The sequence below is a fragment of the Halyomorpha halys genome, unplaced genomic scaffold, assembly GCF_000696795.3.
Source record: "Halyomorpha halys isolate HHAL.00 unplaced genomic scaffold, Hhal_1.1 Scaffold162.1, whole genome shotgun sequence".
Lineage (NCBI taxonomy): Eukaryota > Metazoa > Arthropoda > Insecta > Hemiptera > Pentatomidae > Halyomorpha > Halyomorpha halys.
This window is the reverse complement of record NW_027109824.1, coordinates 671,876-678,926: the sequence shown is the minus strand read 5'-3', so window position 1 is coordinate 678,926 and position 7,051 is coordinate 671,876.

Genomic DNA, 7,051 nt, shown 5'->3' with positions numbered 1-7,051 from the left:
CATTTAGAGTAACATACAATTGAAAAGGAATAGTATACAAACAAATTTAGAATTATATAAAATATTGAATTAAATCATAAATGATAACTGATAATTGAATAGTACAAAATATTTAATTGATTGATATTTGTGGAATTGTATGGTAGTAGATTTAAAACAGTGACTAATATAATATCATGTAGATAAGAAGATATGTATAATATAAGATAATATAAGTTATTTTCTGACCGCACCCCCCGACAAACTTCTTCAAGGAAGAAGAAATAAAATAATATTGATATAAAATATATGATGATAAAATTTTTTTTTAATAAAATTATTTTTATTTACATCGCTGAACTTAAAATGACTAAATATCTTCATGTTATTAAAGTTATTAATTTCTTTTTATTGCTTCCACTTACCTACATATGGAATAAACAGCAAAGGAAAGTAGTGGAATCTTGAAAAATTTCGAATTCTAGATTTTAACGGAAAAACACGTTTTCAGGTTCTATGAATCTCAATAACTAATCTTATAAAATAGTCAATCTGTTTGTGTGAACAGAAAAACGAAAAGTTTAATTTTATATTTTATAAGGTGTGTATATGCCTGGGATGTGAAAGCAACTGTTTCTCTGTGTTTGTGGAAAATGACCCCTCCCCCCCCCCCCATCCAACCCTCACACTTGAATAGAATTCAAGATGAATATAAAAATACTGCCATCTAGCGGGAGAAAAAAAGAAGTAAGCTAAGCACCCTTTGAGATTGAAGAGCAGTCAACTATTTCTCAGGATGAGGGAATAGGTTAATCAACACCCCCAGGCAGGGAACGAAACCAGGACGAAGGAACTAAAGAACACAGCAGAAGAACAAGTCCTCACTATAAATCAACATCAAGTAATTGTAATCTAATTCATTAATGTAATCAACTATCAAAATTAATAACTGACACAATAATATAAATTGTAATCATCTTTGGCAAAACATAATCAATTGTCAGCAATCATCCAAAAATAGAGGCATTTTATTTTGTTCATCTAAGTTATAATTTATTTCACTCTTGCCCATTATGGGCAAAATCCTAGAAAAATTCTTATTAAAATGTCTCTATCCAATCCTTGACATCATATACACTACGTTAATCAGAGCAATTTGGACATATGGAATTGAGCTCTGGGGCTTTACCAAGCTATAAAATTTCTCCTGCATCTAATCCTTACAATCCAAAATCCTAAGTAAAATACTTGATGCTCCTTATTACGTTACAAATAAACGCATCCACAAAGACGTTAACATCCCATTCGTTGCAGATTTGGCCCAAAACAGATATGCTTCTTTTCATTCCAAACTCCTTACCCATCCTAACCCATTAATTCTTAATCTTTCATCCTTAACAATCCCTGATAACACTCCGAGGTGTCTGAAAAGATGATGGCCAAGGGACGTTCTAATTTAAATTAATGCTTGAATTATCACCAATGGGTGGTTCCTACTCAAGATTTTCAAGTGATGAAACATACAAAATATTTACTTATTTTATTTATTACTTGAACAGTTGTAAATCACATTGAATAAATAAAAAAAAATTATAATCTATTCCTAATACAGCCCACTTCTCTATTTAAACCAGCCATACCAGCATATAAGAATAAATTTGGGTAATATTCCCCAAATTTTACCCCGGGGAATACCTAAACTAAACACTCTGAAATCGACTCGCCTGAATTGTCATTTTACAGAATCGATTTTACACATTTATTCGATTTAACCCTTAACTTCAATTTTGATTTAATTCGGTGAATATCATTACATTTAACACAACAAGCCTTATATTGCTATTTTGCCTTGTTAACAAAAATAATATTTTAAACAATAAAAGTTAAATGTTAAGAGCACTCTTTGGGTGCTAAGAAATTTAAAAAAATTAAATACAAGTTCCATTAGAATAATTAATTGTTAAGGAATCTGCCTTTCATTAATATATTATATCTTCTAATGATACTATTGTAGTTTTTTTTTCGTTTCAGGTTAGATATTGACTACGTCTACTTGCTGAAATGTGACTTGTGAGTTGTTTATAATATTAATTGCGTTGATTTAGTATATTTTTTATTAGTATCTCATTTATATAATATACCAGCAGAGCCGTTAGTATAGCCGATAATGTTGCTTTTGCTATATTTGAGGATTTATTTACATTAATGGAACAATATAGAAAATTTGATATCAAATCTTTGATGCACGGTCATAACGGGCTTAAATCGAAAATATGAATTTTTCAGGAGTGCAAAAACAAAACACTATGTAAAATCTTATTATTGATATTTTTGTAATTGTTAATTTCATAAAACCAGTGATGCGGCGAGAGGGATGCGCTGGGATCTCTTGAGCTCTGCTCTACCCCTCACACGTGGGGGATAGAGTGGGGTCAGGGATTCTCAGGTCGATTGTGTAAATGTGACTAGAGACTATATTATTTTATGAATGGAATACGGTCCGGGTGCGATCAAAAAAATAAAATAAAATAGTATAATTCTACTATTTGAGTTTTTTTTTTACCGCACCCGGACCATATTCCATTCATCTATTCACACGGTCAATCAACAATCTTCCAGTATATTATTTTATCATTATGTTATTTTATTTATTTATTTTTCATACAGATAGTTTGATTATGTTCATCTTGTCTATTCTTTTGTACGTATGTATTTTAAGAGAGTTTTTTTTTATTTTATTTTTTTATTTATTTTTTATTCATTTATTTATTTTATTTGATTTTAGTGTGTATGAGATCATTCATCACTATTACCTATTCCCCACAACTGTGTGGCAGATAGTAATATCTATCAATAAATTTTTTTTTCTTTTTCTCCTACGCCACAGGAAGTGGGCTATTACGCCATTTTCCCTCTCGCAGCCCAATACAATTTGACTCTTCCTCTTAGTTGGTCCGTATCTCGCTCAACATCCTCCAGACCAACACACGCCAAAAGATGGTCCCCATCCATGTCCCCCATGTTGCATAGAGGACATTTCGGGGAATCTACGATGCCAATTCGATGGAGGTGTTTTGGAGCAGATCATGTCCTGTTAACCTAGCCGAAAACGCTCTCAGCTCTGCTAAGATTGCCGGGGATTCGTTTATCCTTATCCAGTAGGCTCTCCCACTTCTTTCCTTCCGCTTGAACTTTGTGTCTAGCACTTGTTCTGTCCTTACAATAAGAGCTACAGAACAGTGAAATCACTTATAAGATCTATCAATAAATAAAAAGTATTATTTAAAAAAAAAATCATAAAACAATATAGTACAAGTCTATCTGAAGCATAAAGACCTTATTACAAACCGATAGCTCCGATTTGGTCCTATAATGCGACATAATCTCCAAATGCTCAAAAATTACCTAAAGCCCTTATCACCGCGCATCAAAGAAATAATATATAGATGAAGTATTAAGAGGGTAACTATAGTAACATGAATGCTAACAGCTAACTTCCCTGTATTATCGTTCATAGCGTTCCGATTTAGCTGATTTTTCTTATTCTAGTAGGCAATTTAATTATCTATGATAATTAATATTGTCATATATATATACTACATAAAATATAAATAGTTTATTTATAATAACCCTCATTATGCTTCAATAATCGTACTATATTGAAATGATTCAGACTGACTATCAAAGTATTGTAAAAGATTTTTCAGAAGCAAAACAAAGTTGATATTCCTTTTTAGCGATTTGAGAACCCTTTATTTTACGCCGTGTCACAGGCGTGTAGAGAAACAACCCATTGGTAACACTCTAATGAGGTTTTACATTAGCTGGTCTCGTGGCCATCTTCTTTTCAGGCGCCTCGGAGGATTGTCAAGAATGGAAGAGGAAGCAAGGTTAGAAACTAGTGGGATTGGGTGCTTAGGGAGTTTGTAATTTGGGTCTTTATGTATGATTTTATTTGTGACAAAGTAAAGAGCATTGAGGATTTTACGAAGGATTTTGGATTGCAATAATTGGATACGGGAGGAATTTGAAGGTTTAGTGGAGCCCTAAAGCTCAACTCCATATGTCCAGATTGGCTTTATTACAGTCATGTAGATCAGTCTTTTGTAATGTGTTGGAAGTTAAGACCGTTTGTCTAGTAAGTGCTGTAATAGTCGAAATCGACGTGCAGTTTCCAATCTTTCAGTTTTGTGTGAGGATTCTAGGTTAATCGTTAGTCCAAACGCAGTCCAAGGTAGTGGATCTGTTCGACAGGGGTAAGATAAACATTATTAAAGGAGACTGTAGGGCAATCGGTAGGTTTACGACGAAGGGTAAAGGTGATTTGATGGTATTTGTTGGGATTATTTTAATCCTCCAATTACGACACCATTCTTCGAGGGCTGTGATATGGGATTGGAGAGTTTGGGATGCAATCAAGGAGTTATTATTAACAGCGAGCACACATGTGTCATCACCGTAAGTGGTGAGGGTAGTGTTAGGATTGGTTGGGATGTAAGCTGTATAGACGGCTTAGAGGATGGGACCGAGGATCCTACCTTGAGGAACACCAGCGGACTGAGAATAGAGGAAATAATAGGAACAGTTGTGGTTTACTTGGAATAATCTATCGATGAGAAAGTATGTAGAAGGTAGGAATCGGCGGAGTTTGTAAAGCAGCTCCGGGTGCCAGACTCGATCAAAAGCCTGCTCTATATCGAAAAAGACTCCCGCGCAGTACCTTCCGCGCTCCAAAAAAGACGAGACAACGTCCACCACAGGATGACATTGCTGGATAGTGGAGTGGGATGTTCGGAATCCAAACTGGTGTTCAGGAATTATATGATTTGTATCTAGGATGGGGTATAGGCGTTTTAAAATGAGTTTTTCGAGCATTTTGCCCATGATTGGTAATAGAGAGATAGGACGGTAGGAGGATGGGTATTGAGAAATCCTTATATACGAATATTCAAAAAAATCGGAAAATTAAATAAAGTTTGAAAAATTCTTCTTTATTTGAAACTTGTATTTCGCTCTTCTAACGGCATTAAGTCTAAATTTGGATAGAATGAACAGGAGTTATGAACAACGGATCGATAGAATCGATTTTTTACATTTTTTCGTTTTTCCCCAAAACGGATCTAACGATTTTGATTAATTCAGTGGATCATTGAGGAATTGAGTAATCTTTAATATTAGATCTACTCGCCTATATGGAAAACCATTCTTCGAATTAAAAAAAACCCAATTACTTGAAGATAGAAACATAAGTGAACTTCATGAAACTTTTTTATTTTCGATAATCAGACTGTTAACTATTTTATAGACTAACGGTCTAAACTTCCAATCCATTGCAAAAGACTGATCTATATGACTAGAATAAGACCTATCTTTGTTGAGTTTTAGGGTTCCAATAATCCTTCGAATTAGTCTCGAATCCAATCCTTACTGTACAAAATCCTTCGTAAAATCCTCAATGCTCCCTACTTTGTCACAAATAAAATCATACATAAAGACCTTAATGTTCCCTATGTAACCGATCTAGCCCGAACCATACATCGATCCTTCCATTATTAGCTCCCTAACCACCTATACCCACTAGTTTCTAACTCAACAATCCTCCGAGGCGTCTGAACAGAAAATGGCCTCGAGATCTTCTTCCCCTAGAAATGTTATTGGAGTTCTATCAATGGGCAAATTCTCCACATGTTTGTATCATGTCATTATATCACTTACGGCAAATTTACTTGTTTTATACATTTGTAAATACCAATAAATAAATTATTTTTCCAATAATCCTACATAAAAGTAATTTTTCCGACAGACAGCTCACGGATATTAAATAAATTAACATTAAAAAACCTTTTACTGGATACTCTTAATAATTCCAGCTTTCCCCGTTTTTATTGAAAATCCCTTTCATTAAATTCGTTTTTAATAAAAAATTGTTTTCCAATTTTTTTTATGATATGGTTATTTTCCCCTTTAATTTGCATTTAACCTCTTCACAATTCGAGCAAATATCATTTTATTGAGGATCAAATTATATTGAAGCTTTTTTAAAAATAGATATAATAAAAATGTGAAATCCAAGATTTTGGGTATTTATTCCTTTTTTTTTAATATTCTGCTTTTATTAATATTCAATTCGGCTCACAAGAACTCAATTTCGTCTTTGCTATATCTAGTTTTTCATGTTGTTAAATTCCAATGTATTTGAAAATAAAAATATAGTGTAATACTTAGAGGAGCGTTATAGCTCAGTGGTAAGGCACAGTGCTACCAACTCCAAGGACCCAAATTTTAATCCCGCTGTGACAGATAATTACTGACAGAGTACTGCACTGCTAACCCTTAATGGATTGAAGCATTTAGCAGTACAGACCTTTTTTTATTAGTATAATACTTGAGTATTACAAGTCGCTATGATAGGACCACAAAGAGATAAGAGGAGTGTGGAAAGAGATGGTTTGCATGAAATAAACTAAAATTGTTTTGGTGCTGTTACATGTTCAGTTTATTTTAGGAAATTTGTAAATCCAAGACTTATCAGTCGAGACCAGATTTTTGTGCAGTAAAAAAATCCAAAGATTTTCAGCAAAAATCCGGAAAATGCGTGCAGTAAAAACTCAAAATGTGAAGGAAACACCCAAATCCTGCAATAATCAACTTGATTTTTTATTCTATAATATTAATACACGGAAATCTTAGTTACCTTGTTTGAATCAAATCAAATTCCCTAAATAGGCACATAAATAAAAAACTGAGTGGACTGAAGACCTGAAATTTGTTCATTACTAAAGAACTATGAGGAAGCTATTGGATCAATATAGTCCGGGTGGCGGTCAATAAAGGTATCAAAATAGTAAAAGGGAACTATTTATTGTTAACCAACGTTTCGCCCCACTTTGCAGGGCTTCGTATTATCACGAAGCCAATTGTATTATAACAGTCAACGAGCACGTAGTGCCGCTGTAACTCGCCAGGGGCCAGCACTACAAGCGTCTAAGAAGCTGTATAATTGTATATAAGTTTATCATTATAAAAATACGATCTCTTGTATAAATGTATATATGTTAATATGTAAAATGTA